Source organism: Taeniopygia guttata, chromosome 1 (genome assembly GCF_048771995.1).
Source record: "Taeniopygia guttata chromosome 1, bTaeGut7.mat, whole genome shotgun sequence".
Lineage (NCBI taxonomy): Eukaryota > Metazoa > Chordata > Aves > Passeriformes > Estrildidae > Taeniopygia > Taeniopygia guttata.
This window is the reverse complement of record NC_133024.1, coordinates 13,341,545-13,358,094: the sequence shown is the minus strand read 5'-3', so window position 1 is coordinate 13,358,094 and position 16,550 is coordinate 13,341,545. Positions and strand designations below refer to the sequence as shown.

Here is a 16,550-nt window from a genome sequence, read left to right as displayed (position 1 = left end):
CAAGCATGCTGTTTACCTATTTTACCAAATAATAGCTTACATGAATCACTGATGAACGTAGAACTTTCTGGTTTCTCTTCAGATTGAAGCATTTCAAACAAGATTTCTAATTTTAAATGAAGGGCTACCTTGGAAGCAGTCTAGCAGTCTAGCTAACATGAACTAGGATATGTCAGTGTTTTAATACAGATGTGATCTCATCAGATTAAAAATAATGAAAGCTTGTGCAGATATTAGTTTCCTGATGAAAGTCATAAACTCTGATGACAAACATCAAAATGGAAGCATGAAAGAAAATCTCTCTTCTCAAAAGGGACGCAAAAGCAAGGAAGAGCATTTGGTTTCTTTCTTTACAGAGTGAGGTGAATTTCAGTGTTGAAATGACTACAGTCTGTGTACTTTGCTCACAGCAATGCCAGGACTTGCTCCTAAAGACCCCAGCACAAGACAGAAACCAGGAATCGGCAGCCTGAGTAGCATCACATTGCCCAGGCAATAAAATCTAAGGTTGTTCTGGAAACTAGAAAGATTTGGTTTGTACCAGCTTACATTCAAGGCTCTGCCCAGTGGAATACTCCATTAACAACATGAGATTCTGCAACAGGAATGTGCAAAGTAACCAAATAACTCATAGTTCTCCAGACAACACTTTTTTGAATGCCTGGGTCATATGTCATCCTTAAATCCTACTCTGGACAGCCCAGATCCAAGCATTCTGAAACGATCCCCACCTTGAAAAGACCTGTGTGGATGGTGCCTGCTGGGTCTGACAGAATGACTCCTATCAGTTCTTCCAAGATTTATGGATTCTTATGAAAACTTTGCCTTGAAAAGGCTTTTGCATAGGTGAATACAGAATATGCAGTTCAAGAAATAAACTAGAAGCAATGTCCAGTGTTCCTCAGTCTCTCACCATGCATTGCAGGTGTAGGAGGTAAATGGGTTTGGAAGTTCCCAAAAACACATGGAATACAGATTAAAAAAATTATACTAAACGGCATTAAGCCATAAACATCTGTTTAAACCATATGGATCACTGTGCTTCATAGAGGGTGTGCTGCTCCATTTAATGCCAGAAAAGAGAATTACAGTTTGACCTCTTTCTAGTCCTGTAGGACTTTTGGTCATTTATTTTTTTTATTGCAAGGCAAACCTATCTTATTTCACTAACGAGGCACACGCTGTCACCCAGAGGTCCCTGCTGGGAGCTGCTCAGAACATGCTATCATAGGGACAATGTAGATTTGTCCTCCTGAGCTTTCTGTATCTGCATCCACAGAATGGATTTGCAGATTTCTGCCCAAAAAATATGTGCTGGAGTGAAACTAAATTCCACTTCCTTGTCTTGCAATTTATGACTCTAGTTGTACACAATGTTCAGCTGAAAATGAATTTTTCTTTATGCCTCTCATGCCACTAAATACCCAGGATCATTATGACCAAGGGACCTTGCAAAGCAGAACTTTTTAATTCAAGTAGCCATACCCAAATCGCTGCACAGATTGCTATTTCAATAATACTAAGGTATTAATCCTTAGCCTCCTGTGAAGCAGAAAATAGCTATATTTTGCAGATGGGGAACCAAAGAAGATAGAAAAGCCATGCTCAGGAGATCTAGAAGTCAAGCAATAATTGTCTCCATTAATTTTGAAACCTCACTTCTAAAATGGATGTTTGTTGACAGACAGATATTCAGTCAAAAATCCAATAATGTAATTAAGTTGGTATTAACTTCATCATCTTGCTAGCTCTGAAATGCAAGCAACTCATGGAGAACTAATTGTTTCCATAAAAGCTGTTTGAAATAGAAAATGGGTTGACCTTCATGCCAAAGGACTCCCATGGACTCTTTGTCACTTCTGTTCCAGTTATACAGGTGAGGCTGGAGCTGGCCATTCAGTAGGAGAAATGGGCTCCTGACCTTTCTGGTGGCACAGGGAGGTTTGAGCTGAGCTGCAAAGGCTCAGCCAAGACCCCTCATTTCAGTGAGGACCTGTCAGAGCTTGGTGCTGCAGAGAGCAGAGGAAAGCTCTGGAAAGATGTTCCCTGTGGCACTGCTGCCTGCTAACACGCCACAGGCAGGAGCCAGGGGAGAGCTGAAGGCTGATTCCAGTGGATGGTGGAAAAAGGAGGAACAGGCAAACCGGGCTTGGTGAGTGTCGTGGTTTGACATGGAAAAAGAATTTTCTCAGAAGGAAGAGGTCATTCCAGTCAGGGGTCAGGTTTGGATACTGACACTTGGGGTGACCAATTGAAGGTGGACACGCCTCTGAGAACACAGAGGGGTTAAAAGCAGAATTCCCAGGAGAACTTTCCCTCTCTTTGGTTCCGGTCAGCGTGCAGTGCAGGATTCCCTCCTGCCCTATGCATCCATGCATCGGTGGTGAGAGCACTGTGCATGGAAAGGAGAGGGTCACACTGGCAGATTTTCTCCGGGCGGTGCCATGTGGTGACAGGGAAGCACAGGGCGTGGCAGCTGTGTTTCTTAGGGGGTCTGTGGCACAGGAGGGACTCCTCTCTCCCTCGATGGACTGAGAATCAATTGTCTGGAGGGTGGGAACCTGATTGGGGTCCAGGTTGTGTCTCACTGTGGTTTGTTGGAGTTGGGTGGTGGGAGGAGGAATGCTTTGAAAGGTTTTAGTTTTGAATTTTGTGTGTGTTTTTTTTTCTTTTTTCCTTTATAGTAGTATAGTAGTAGTAGCTTAATAAAGTTTTTTCCCTTGTTATTAAGCTTTGCTCTGTTCTCGATCGCATTTCACAGCATTCAGTTGAGAAATTGCATTTTCATGGGGGCGCTAGCATTGTGCCAGTGTCAAACCATGACAGTGTGGAAGCTGCTCTTCAGCAGAGGCACAGACGCAAGATGCTTAGGAGTGGCAGGGCAGTGTTGAGCCCCACCTGCCCAAAATTTCCCATTTGCTTCTCCTTCTTGCTTGAATTGATGCCGTGTTCTCCTTGCTAAGGCAGAAGACATCCATCCATTTAAGTGCAGGGAGCCTGGATAATTTACTCTCCCTGCCAATTTGGCCCTGAGCATTTTTACTCTCCATTTCCAAAGAAATGAGAAATGGTTCTGTTTGGTTTAGCGGGCTTATGTGAAAGATAGATCTGACCTATTGAAAATATTTGACTTTTTTGGCAAAAACACAACCGATATTTTGACATGACTGAGCACAAATCAGACAACAATAGCTGCAGCTGATAAAAATGTAAAGGCTTTTGTTTCAAGCCTGACAAAGGCTGACAGAAAAATTAAAGGACAGCGTGATAATGATGGATGGTCCTTGCTGTATTTTGACTGAGAATGAAAGAAATTTTAAGTGGTATACGGAACTGAGTGATGACCTACCTGGGAAACAATCTCACTACCCTGTGAAAAATTTAATCAGTCTGTGATATGTAGCACTAAATAATTTAGCAAGGTTTTAAATTCAAAGGGAGCTGCATTTACCTTGCTCCAAGAAAATGGGATTGAACAAAAGGATCACTCAGCTTGAACATCATGAGCCAATAGCTCCTTAGCACTTAGACTGAATGATCATGAATGCTCATGGACACGAGGTCAAGGGGTTCTTTTTACTAATTGATTCAGATTTATGAAACTCTGAAATGGCAATTATGTGCTTGACATTTTTGCTAGCAAATCAGATGTCATTAAAAATATCCAAACCCTTTTAACAAAAGCTCCATGTAGATCTATATCTTTAGTTATACCAATATAATCTTCAAGTGGATAAGTTTATATTGCAAGACATACACTTGGACTAACGAAAGAATGAACAGGAACTGGAAAGAACAATAATGTTCTCTTCTTATAGAAAGTTTTGTAGCTTGCTGGTTTATTTGTGGTTTGTTTTTTAGGTTTTTTCCCCCTATTTCAAAAGCAATAGGTTTCAGTAGCAAATGAAGTATTAAAAATTACATCAAAAAAAGCCTGTTTCCTTCTGTTCTCAAAGAGCCAAGCAAAAACTTGCAATCTGCACATCCCTGTCCCAAATTCTGCCCTTAGAAAGTTAAGAATAAAACTCAGAAGAATAAAGCCCATTTCACTATTAGTATTTAGTACTGGCAGTATGGTGTCATCCCAAATCACTTAAAACAAAGGCCTGATATTACACTGTGGCACCTTTTATAACACATGCTCTGACCAGAATTGCTTATGACAAAATAAAAAATGTGATGAATATGAAAAAACAAGGTGTAGTAGCAAGTTATTTCTGCCATCTTATTTGACACTGAAATATGAAGAAGTTAGCAGCCCTAAATTGTCTAGAAAGAACTCCTGTAGTGAATATCTCATTTATTTTGTGCACCGGAGCAACAGCAGGACTCACAAAGACCACAGGTGTGTGAAAGGCTGATTTTCCACACGTAAAGCCAGGTCAGGCTCAGGACAGATGTGAGAGCTGCCAGGAAACAAGCAGCTGTGGATCTCAGGAAGCTGAGAAAGAAGAAGCAGTGGGATGGAAGCACCTCAATGTGGTAGGAAGACCTGGCAAGGGAGGACGAGCTTGCAGGCCTGAGAGCAGTGGCTGACATTGACTTTTCTCCTCCCTCAATGCGCATCTGCCCAGGTCCAGGTCAGCTCTCAGCAGAGCTGTGGGGCCCTGGGCAAGGAAGGCAGGAGGGGTATTTAGGTAAAACCCACCTCTGCCACCTTCTGTGGGCACCCTAACAAGCAGAATATGCTGAGTATGCACAATCAGAATCTAAGATTTAGTAGACACTGGCACTATGTGCTTTATAATGCTTGTGGGTACTTGCTAAAACTTCTAAGAGAGACAATAAACACTGAAATGAAAGGGCGGGGGGTTTTTTAATGGGTTTTGGTTTTTTTCAAATATTAAAAAACGACCTTTCTGCACTGTGGGAATCCAGGGCTTCCCTCTGTCTGCCCTGGAAGGTCTGGGACCCTGGCAGGGGGTCAAGAACCCCCCTGGACAGAGCCCCCAGAGACACTGTCTGTGATCTCTGTCCATGGAAAAGAGTTTTCAATCTTACAGGATGAATTACAAGCTCTGAGTGTTTGATATAAGTAGTAATTAAGTGTGGCATGGGTGCAAAAGTAAAGTTTTAGGATTCTAGATTAGGGGTCCAAAGGGGACAAGATGGAGGAAATTGGGTGTGTCTTGTCCTTTTCCTCCTTCTTCATGCCCTCCATGTTTCACTGTGGTGTTGGCATTTCTTGTTGGTTTAGGCTGGGGACACACTGTTCAACGTAGGTGATAGATATTGGCACATTATTGTAAATATAGCACAGGTAGTTTCTGGTATATAATGTTTGTAACATCCCACTGAGGGCAGAGCCCCACACGCTGCCCTGCAGGACAGAGCTGCGGCAGGGCAGCAGAACATGTTAGAGATAAACAGAATAAACAACCTTGAAACCAGCATAGACGAATTATGGCTTCTTCTTTGGCAGCGGGGCTGAAAGACAGAGACTTTCTACAATCTCGGAATCATCAATACCACAGATTCCGACACTGCACAGCACCAGATGTTGCCACAAATTGGGCTTTTTCACCTGGAGACTGGAGCAGTCTGCTGCACTCACAGCTGGTGGAGCTGCACAGAGGGACCCCAGGAAACCTGAATCAAGCATTTCACAGGAAAGCATCTAACATGGATTTGAGAGTTGCACTGGTGGCTCATCGCTTTCAAAATGCTGGCTCTGGCCTTTGAAGCCCTCAGTGCTTACTTTAGGGATGGTTTTGCTCCCCACAGCACTCCACTGAATTTGCTATCAGCAAAAGCACTCTGGCTACAGCTCCCTTGGAACAGGGAGAGGAGCTTGCAATGAAGGCCTGGAGATGCTGGGACACGCTCCCATCTCACCGCCCGTCAGACGCATTGTTTGTCACCAGCCCAGACATTTCAAAAGCTCCTTGCCCCTGCTCCCAGTGAAGCAGAAGAACAAAACGTGACATAATTTACTGTCTTACAATAGATTTGCCTATTGCTGCTCAGTTTTGGTGTTATCTGCAGCATTTCAACTGTAGGAAGCTAATAGGTTTTAATGCCTTATTTCTTAATTTCTAGTTGTGCTAAAACCAGGTGACACACAATCTTCTATCACAAAGGATAAATTTAACAAAATAATAACCACTTAATTAGATATTGAAAATTATTTTAGTACAAGAAAAAAATTGAACTTCTCAAGTAGGAAAATTATTTACTACTGAAGAATCTGTTTTCAAGCCCTCTAAGTTTTACTTTATTAATGGTTATTAGTGCAAGATTTACCTCTAAGGACAAATCAAACCAAGTATTCAACAGAAAGATTAAGCCTCAATGTCCTGGAGTTATATGCGTATAATATACACAAATTTATTCCAGGAGCACTGTAAGACCTATTTTTTTTCCCCAAACTTAGCACAAGTTTTGCCAGCAGTTAAAAAAAGTCCTTTCCAACTGAACAGTAGTAATAATACAAAGGCCATTGTTTTAAAGGAGTAAATATGTGTTGTATAAAAGCTCACCTTTCTCATTAAAGTAGCTACAAATATTGCATTGAAGCTTATGCAACTTGCCTGCATTTGGTAATTCAACATTTTAAATAAATAAAAAGGAAAAGTTTTAGAGCATTGTTTGAGACCACAGCCTCAAATTAAGACACCTTACTTGTAAAAAGGCATACATGCATATATATATAAATATATATAATATGTGTCTTGATTTTGTTCACAGCTCTACATTTACAAATACAGAAACAGTAAAGAATGGACCTCTGCCTTGAAGATCATTTTTTGGGTAGTACAGACCAAAGTTGAGGAAAAAAAAGAGACACTATTATTCCCATTTCACAGCTGGAGAAATGAACATAGGAGAATTAAGTGGAATGGCTTATATTTTACAGACTTCTGAGCCTGACAGGGGAGTTCAGAACTGATCTCCTGAGGCTCATTTTAATGCTCTGCTAAAAAAAAAAAAAACCCAAACAAAAAAACCCCCAAAAAATCAAAACCTCAAAAGAAAACAAAACCTCTCAAAACTGCATTTAAAAAAGAAGTTGTCCTTATACCTGCAGTGCAAATTTCACTGCATTCAGGACAAAATGTTACCACAAAAGCCACCAAACATCTTGTAAGAATAAAGCCAGCACAATTTTCCCCAGAAGCACACTATTCTATCACTATTAATATGGTGTTCTAGGCCCATTGCCACTGCTTAAAAATCACATTAAGGCTGTGATGTTCATTTTTATTCTTTTTAAGTAAGCAGACAAGCCATATTTCCTTGTTTTCCCTAGCCATAAAATAGGAGTATTCAAAATTAAATGAAACAAAGTACTGGCAGCTGGCTCTTGAAAACCTATAAGGAAAAGCTAATGCACAATACAAATTCAGACACCAAGCAGCCTTGAACAAAGATGACAGCTTTCTCAGAATGACACTTGACTCTTTCTGCACACACACACAAAAAAAAAAAAAAAAAAAAAAAAAAAAATCACAAAGCTCAGCCAGAATTGCACTGAAAATAAAGAAAGTAAAGAGAAATTTCCCAAAATTTCCTTAGTATGGAGACATGTTGAAACTAAATTGAGGTAAACAGATTGCTGATCTCTATTTTATTACAGTTGCTACTTTCATGCCTCTCAGAAATTCAGTCCAATCAATGAAGTTGCTTAAACAACTCCAGACTCATGGCAATAATTCTAAGGTTAGTAAAGAGAGATAACAGGGACTGTAATTTATTTTAAATAAGTTTATTTCAAAAGGTCCAACACTAATCTGAAACACTTTTTATCACAGTGGGATTGATATATCTTATTGAAAATCACCTTGGGAAAGTAACTGGCACTGTGCAACCTAAAACATAGATTTTTGTCCTTCATTGCACTGTCTCTGGCTAATACACTTAATTCCTACATTCCTATCACCAAAGTACACTACCTGAGAAAATAAGGCCCTATCTTTCCAGCTGTCAGTCTTTTGTGCTCTGTTTTTTGGGGTTTTGGGGTTTTTTGTCCTCAAAAGAGTTCTATAAATGTAGTTGAATTCCTACCATAATTCTTTGGCTTTGTACAACACATAATTATGAATGGTGGGGCCCATGCAATATTGTCAAGATTTAATTTTGTTAAAATTACCCAGCTTCCCTTCAGGGTGGCAGATATTTAGTACCTCAACTATTATGCCATCAAGCAGGATAGTTCACCAGCGGAAATCACAGGGTTTTTTATAAAGAATGCTTGATCATATTTGCTAATATATTTTAAAGAAATTCATACACAAACCAGTGCAGAGATTTCAGTTCCTGCTCCAAAATGATGAAACCCAGCCAGAGCTCTCCTCCATCAGGCACTTCAACATGTCAGCATCCTTCAATCCTCCCTGCTTCCCACCCAACAAGGGTTGGGAAACCTGCAGAAAATGTGAACTACAAAACCACCGGGGGAAAAACAAATCCACTGGTGCAATGACCCACAGTAATATCTGAAGAATAAACACTTTGCCCACTCCTTGAGTTTTTCCCTGCCAAAATTTCTTCTGTCCTTCCTCCTCTCCTTTATTTTGTTTGTTTCTACACTTGCCATGAGGATTAATAAGAACAGTTTCAGGCGGGAGATAAATCTGCCTCAGGCGTGAGGTTACTAAGGAAAATAATTTTTTTTTCTTCAAGGGAGTAAACAAGCAGTGTGGATACCAGTGGAGGGAAAGCAAAGGGTCCTGACTGAAAATTCCTGGGGTCTCTGTCACAAATGACACATCAGCTTACACCACACACCTGGAGACCTCTTCCCAAGCACCAGCAAACTTCCTTCACATGGGGTTAGAACTTTCTCAGTGCTTGTGAGGGAACCACAGGCTGGTGAGAGAGGTCAGGGCATTTTGGAACATCCTCCTATGGCAGATTGCAAGTTTCATCAGCTTTGGTAGTAATGGTTTTAATGGGTTTTTGCTTTGTTTTTTTCTCCTTGAACATGAGGATGGTTTTGAGATACACCTTTACTGTCCTCCTAGTTATTTTTGCTGTCTGCTCCCTTTTCTGTGGGAATCATAGAGAAAGATTGATGCCATAATCTTTTGTGGAAGCTGCCAAAACACTCGAATCTCTGAGACAAAGCAAAGTGATCCATGTTAAGGCGCAAGAAGTCAGAGCTAGATGCAATGCAGAAAGTCTGTGATAGGATTCAGCAATAAAAAACATTACTTTAATTACAAAGCTAAGGGAATTTTATTCTACTGCATCAAGAATTCAAGCAGTAAGAGCTAGAAAAAATAGTTTGTGATTGCAGCATATAGAGGATTCAATTTTGGAGGAGGGGCTAAAGACACATTAGGTGCCAGCACATATTTAGATTGAACCTATGCTGTGAAGTGTGATGTTAGGAAGATTCTTGAGTTTGAGGGTTTAGGGATATTTCAAATTCTTGTCAGTTGCAGTACTGAAATAATTAAATACTGTAAACAAGTGGAGAAATACCTTGCTTGCTCTAAGAAAAATGTTAATTAATGTAAGAAACATTTTATTGAATATTTTTCCTTTCTATAACATAAAAATGCAGGCTGAGAAAAATTCACCAAGCAATTAATAATTAAAAGTCAAATAGAAAAAATAAAATAATAGGTACTAATAATTATTAATGTAAAGTTATGTATGTTAGAAATATTAATGATTTGAGATAAGGTAATTACCTGCTTCTATCTGAGCCTCCATGGCTTATCTTCACATGTGATCAAGAGGGCTCAGATACAAAAGTTCTCAAAACTGTCTAAGAGAGATGCATATTTGCAGAAGCTTTTCCCTACCCCTTCCAGCCTCCAAGGCATTTACATCTATCTCCAAGAGGATTCACAATCCCAGCTGGAGCAAAGCAAAGTTCTGATGTATCCCCTGGTATGACATGGGGTCATTTTAGGCAACATCACTTAGACAATGTTCTATTTTCTTTCCTGAATGTGAGTGAAACACTGAGGAACGTATTCTCAAAAGAAAGGTAAGTTGTGGAAGCACCATATGAGAAAGACAGAGACAGGACACCCTTATCTACATTCCACCACCTCATGGTGCAGGAAAGGCTTCAATCCAGAAAAATCACTAAGTCACTTTAATATTGTCTTTATGGCTTGAGTTTCCTGAATAATAAATGGTCTAGATGGAAACAGAAGACTATTAGCAACTGTTATAATCTAACTTTATCATCAGTCTCAAGTGAAATTATTGAGTTAATCTTTTCGTCATGAAGATTTCATATGATGTTCATAGACATAGTAATTTTAAAACCTGGCATCTCAAAAAAAAAAGGTAAACTGAAGTAAAATTCAGGAAAATTGGAGGTATAAGTGATAACAAAGGATGAAAAATTAGAGAGCAATTTTGCTACTACAGCAAATCAGCAATAATAAACTCAACAGTACTGAAGGTCAGTTAAAATAGTCAAAAAAGCAAGAGTAACATATTTGGTATGTCCACAGAATCTTTTCCTTTTCAGAAATCCCATTAGAACTATCATATCACATATCATGTGCACAGAGAAAATCAAATATTTTCAAGAGTTATGTCTTATTAAAGGCATTATCTAAAACCAAAGGTTTTAGAACACATACAATATGCATTCAAATAGGAAGGAGTTTACATATTAGAATATATTGTTAAAGATTATTGTTCCATTGTGAAAGGGCTTGGGGAGAGATTTCCTGCTGCTGAAATACTCTGCATTCAATTTCAATGATTATTCCAGTATGAAATTAAAAAAAAAAAATCTTTTAGAAATTATATTAAAAAATCACTTAATTTAAAAAGTTTTCTTTAATGAGAAAGAGTATTTTAATGTAAAAATGTAGACTTGCCAAACATATTCCTCAAAAGTATTAGTGTGGTTTGGAATGTTATTTTCTTGACCTTTCCAAAATACTTTTAAGCTTATCTGGAAAAGAAATTTGTATCTTATTTTTCTAAAGTCACCATAAATGAAGAAAGATCAGTTCATACAGCTCAACTGTACACCCCACTATTCAAGTATTTATCAACAAAAAGCAATTTCAAAGTAGCTGCCTTGAGAGGGTTCAGGGATAATAGCTGGACAATTCATCCATAAAATTAAGCCAACAACTCCACCACAAGTTTCTTGACAGACTTCTCATACCTGAAAATGTCAACTATTATTATTCTTCTTCTTCAGCCCAATAAAAACCCCTCTATTCCACAATTTCTTAATTCATCTGACTACAGGAAAATCATTTGCATGGTGTTTTAATGTCTGGATCACCTCTTCCCGCCCAACTAAAAATCTTCTGGAGAAGCCAGCTTTATTGTTGTGCTAATGATTTAATGCCTTAACGTTATTTTACAACACTGATGTAAAATTAAGAGCATTTCAACACAATTTGAACGGCTAGGCTTTGAAGAAGATGGCTTTGGAGGAAGGAAGGCTTTTGAGACTGAGCAGGCACTCATGAGCATGCTTTTATTTATTTATTTTCCAACTGAAAGTCCAGGCTCCTTTTTTCCTGCAGGTTATCTTCTGTACTTTTTAATTTATTTTTACTTCATATAAAATGGGAATAGGAAAAGCTTTTCACCTTTGTTTTAAAGACTCAATACTGAGACTTCTTTCTTTTAATTCAAACAAAGATATAAAAAAGAAAAATCCCAAAACTAAAAGCCACACGTAGTCACATACAGTGAGTTTCTAATTAAGTCCTAAGAATTCTTCTGAGTCTCATATTCTTGATATACCTTGATTGCTGTAAGGGCAATGTTGGGGTTTTTTACCAAATCCCCCCATTATTGCAGCTATAAATGTTATTATTGTTACATTACACTATGGCTCTGCTCAATTCTCCTTTTGCAAAGCCCAAGCTTTGTTCACATAAAGGCAAAATGTTTCCATAGGAAAAGAAAGCCTGAGGGCAGTGTGTGTAAATGAGACACTTCAACTCAGAAAACTTTAAAAGAGGAAACTTCTAAACAAGTCCAGTCACCTCAACTTGTAGGCTCTTAACACCAAAACACAGAGCAGCCAAGATTACTGATGAGTGTGCTGCTCCACAGGGATGCTGCTTCCTTCCTTTCCCAAACTTTTTATGTGTTTTTTGTTACATGTTTATAAAGTGTCCAAAAATATTGTGCAAGATTTACCAGACGTCTGTAGTGAAAATATTTGCAAACTGAAATATCTATTGCCTATTCATTAAGCTTAGTTTTGAAAGAAGACAGAATATATCCTCACCTCCTCAGGGTTTTTTTCAATTTTCTGCTCTAATCAGTTTCTGCCTTTACAAAGAGATATGCACAAGTGAGTTCAAGAAATAAAGAGACAGCCCTCTGTGAGGACATCAAAACAGAAATTAAATATAATAAAAAATTCTGATTGCGGGCAAATGAACTGACAAAGACAAAATAATCTATAGTAGATAGAGGCAGAAGAGTTTGTTTAATTTCATGTGTTTTGGATTTCACAGAGCCTCCACCAATTAAAAAAAAAAAAACAACAAACTAATACAGATGTACAAGTGCATGGTGCTGGAATTATTGTTGGGCACGGAGGGTGAATCTCTATTATATTTAGAGGTAGGATTTAAAAAACTAAGGTGTCTGGTGCAGGTTTGGCATAGTGATTTTCCAGATATGGAGAACAGTCAGGCACAGAGATTTAAAACTAGTCCAAAAAGTCTGGTGAAAAAAAAAGGGGAGAAAAAAAAGACCATGAAAGAAGAAGAATGGCTGTACGGGTGAGAGTTGCAGGAAATGCAAAGTTTAAGATCAGAATTAATGAGAAGTAGAGACCAATGTGGAAATACTTGAGAGTGTATTGAAGGGGAGCAGCAAATATAATCTTAAATGCAACTTTCCAGTACAAACAGCAAAAGAGGCCAAATTGCTTGTAAGGCTGGAAAGCGAAGAGATCAAGGCCAGGCTTAAACAAACAAAAGAGAATACTTTTCCCTCAAAGCACATAACTAAATTCAGAATCTTGTTACCACACGTTACTGTGGAAGCCAAGATGACAAATGTTTTGTAATGGGACTGGACAAGCAGGTGGAATGTAAATAATGCTACAGTTAGGAAAGGTACAGTGGGACTTCTGGTCTTACACATTGTAGGGGATCTAATGAGGTTGTAACTCAGCCTTTCAGTTGCCTTTATTTGCAAAAAATCGCTTGCCCAAGAAAAAGAACTACAAAATTGAGAGGCTGAAGACAAAGGATTATGCCATGCCACATTTTATTCCTCAGAGATCCTAAGTTGCTGGCTCAAATGCTTTCCTAGTTAAAATTTGAGCAATAAGAGCTGCCTTGACCATCCACAGCTGCTGATTCACATTCATTTCCATACTTCTCTCCTAGATAATTGTTGCACAACACATTATAGCTCTGAATATTTCAATTAATTTAATGCCTGGCTGTAGATTGGCATATCAGGATACTTTACCAAGGTGCTCTGTTTCAAACAGGGCTGCAAATTATCAACTGCTGCTGTTTGCACTCAGGGGGTTTCTCAAGGATGTGGACTCCTGTCACTCACTCCAAGGCGGTGCTGAACCGAGTCTTTGGCAGGGACACCCAGAGGTTCTGAACTGCTCCTCCAAACACAGCAGCTGTGTCCTCAGGTTGATTATGATGGAACACCTCCTTCCTCCACTCCAGCTAAATCACTGCAGTTATTATTGGAGCTCTGCAAGCAGAGTCAATGTTTTTGGGTTGAGCAACACGAGTTTGACAGTTTGCTCTGTTTGCCGGTGATTAATGACTAGTATTTGGACAAAGGTAAACAAAAATTCTTAATAAATTGGAAGAGAGTGAAAATTGCCTGGGGCCCATTACCAAAGAAAGGGTATAATATATCTAGCCAGAATGTGCACTTCTAAAGCACTAAGCTTGCCAATTAGAATACAGAAATGACAACAGCTACAGGCATTAAAGCCTGTGCCTTTGTTACTGCATGAAACAAATGTTTGAGCAAACTACATGTCTTGCCTTTGTGCTTCTGCCTATAAACTCTGACTTTGTACCCACCTTCCCGCTTCACAGAGTACTTTTTGACATTTATTATTAACAATAAATGTTAAGAAAAAGGAAATTAGCAGTCACATTGATTCAGAAAAGCAGCATGAGCATATTTAATAGCCCAAGCCTTTAACCTTATTCAAATAGATACAATTTCTCTGAAGTCTGGTTTCTTTAATTATACCAAAAAAAATCTAAAAATAATTTTTATGTTGTCAGATACTAATTGTATGGGACAGATTTCTATTCATCTGCTTACAGCAGTATTTATTTTCTCTGCCATCAGTTAACATCAAAACAGTATTACATCATCATCACCACTCACAGTGGGAAAAATACTACTCTTCTGATGAAGCTCTTACACCATTAACACACAGAAAGAGATAAAAATCTGTTGAAGTGGGAAAAAAAAGGAATAAAATGTATGGAAATCACAGTACATATAAAAAAGGAAAGCTGTGAATCATGTTGCCCCTCCCTGCCTCTGCAGAGGATACCTTCCACTCATGTCCCCTGTTTCCTCACACAAGCTCATGTGGGAAATCTGGCATGTACCTTGTCTTAGAAATCTGATATTTAAGGCAGGCAGTCATATGATTAATGAGCTCTAACAAAGGAGTAGGACAAAAAATTACATCAACATGTTAAGCACAGGGGAAGAGATGAGAAATCAGAGGATACTTCCAGATATATTTAGGAAGATAAAAAATACGTCCTCTATTAAATAGAAGGATGCATCTCAGAAAATGATAAAAAGTAGGTTTTCTAGCCCCCAGAGAGAGACAGGAAAAATATTGTATAATTTTAGGAGGATTATGGTTCACTAGAGACATTCATGAATGTAATGAGCTAAAGAAGGGGTAAGGCTGCTTAAATTTATCCATACAAAGGATTATGTTACACTTGATAAAATAATTGTGTCAGTTTCCTTTTTACTTAAAATTAACCTTACAACTTTGGACCCCAGTAAGTTGTTAAGTACTAAACATCATTGCATACTCTGTCACATAACTCGGATTGTTTCAGAAAGCTGGGAAGCACCTGACATTTACCTTCTCTAGTTCCAACGCTGGAATCGCAGAAATGCAATTAGGAAAACTCAGGTACTCATAACAGAAAAGGTCAGCAATGAGCAAGCTAAACCCGATAATATGCCTAATGTGCTGCCAAACATAACAGAATGCCTCCTTGATAATGAATGAATTTACAGACTGCCAGGAAGTTGATGTAAGATAATCAGATCAACAGGAGATACACCACTGTGCAAGACTGGGAACGGTGAATATTCTTTGATAGAGTTCTATTGCAGAGTCATCACTGATGAAAAAAATCCCCCATTATGAAAGGCCATATTTTCAGAAATAAGGACCTAAATAAATTGGTCAGAAAACACAAATGATAGAAGTTTCAACATATGGTAAGTGTGGAAGCCGTTACTTCATCAAAGGCAGAGCACTTTGTGCCTGCAGCCACCCACCACCACACCACTGCCTTTGGGATGCAAAAGAGATTTTTTCTTTTCCTCTTATTGTAGCAGACAATGTAAATAGAGGTTAGAGGGTTTAGTTTTTCCGTTTGTCTTTAACACAGAAATACTCACGCAGCAGTACAGGCTCTGTGTTCCTCATGCATAGACCTCCTCCTTATTTGGGTCTCTAATCCTACATAAACTAATGGTGAACTTTAAGAAAAATGAAAAGTAGCCTAAGTATTTATTTTGATAAATTATGTTCATCAACAGTGCCAATAAATATCTCATTACTGAAAGCAGCACTTACTAGAAATTTTATGCCAAATACCTAGAGGCAGGTAAACTTGTAATGAAAAATGTTTCTGATACCTTCAACCACCAAGGAAATGCATTTGCTGTAACTGAGTTGATTGTGAGCAAATAAAATCTACATAATTTGCTTGTCTATTTAAAGACTAAAATTTGCATTAAATTTTTTCATTTTATTTTGTCATAGTTATAAGAAATTGCACTTAAAAATAATAGGAAAAAGTACCATCATGAACTAAAGTGGAGGTTCTGCCTCTATATTCTCTTATATTAAAATTCAAATTATGGAAATTATAACCTTCCAGGAATTGCCTGTGATATGAGAACATCATGTTTTGAGACTGATAGATCTGAATTGCCAGGCTGCATTAAAGGCAAATGCTAATTTTATATTATAATTTCCCCTACAACTGAGCTACATCAATCTATTTCATGGTCAATATAGAAAGCAGCTAGTTTTTCACATGACACATATTGTTTCCTAATTTATTAGGGAAAAAAAAACCCAACTGTAATTTAATGTGAACTTTCCAATTTTTCCATTTTATTGGAAGTAGTATAATGCATTTAGGACATGACACAGTTTTGAGGTCTGACTGTAATGATGGGCCAGGTGATATCAGCTAACTTGTATGAGCTGAATTTTTTCAGTAGCAGGCTGTAACTTGTATGAAGTATCTGATGTCCTGTCTTTGGTAGTCTATAAAAAGCTAAGCAGAAAACCTCAAGTAAACATCTGTTATTTCTCTTCATATAACCTTTTGTAACCAGCTTTATCTGAACAGCTGGGCCTGAGGCAAGTATTTATGAAACAGTAC

The 16,550-nt window shown here is 38.3% G+C and overlaps 1 protein-coding gene across 4 annotated transcripts in view; it reads right to left on the bottom strand.

Moving 5' to 3' along the window:
• CADM2 (cell adhesion molecule 2) overlaps nucleotides 1-16,550 on the bottom strand; it is a 585,014-nt gene that overhangs the window by 51,395 nt on the left and 517,069 nt on the right. The gene's annotated exons all lie outside the window — the stretch shown is intronic.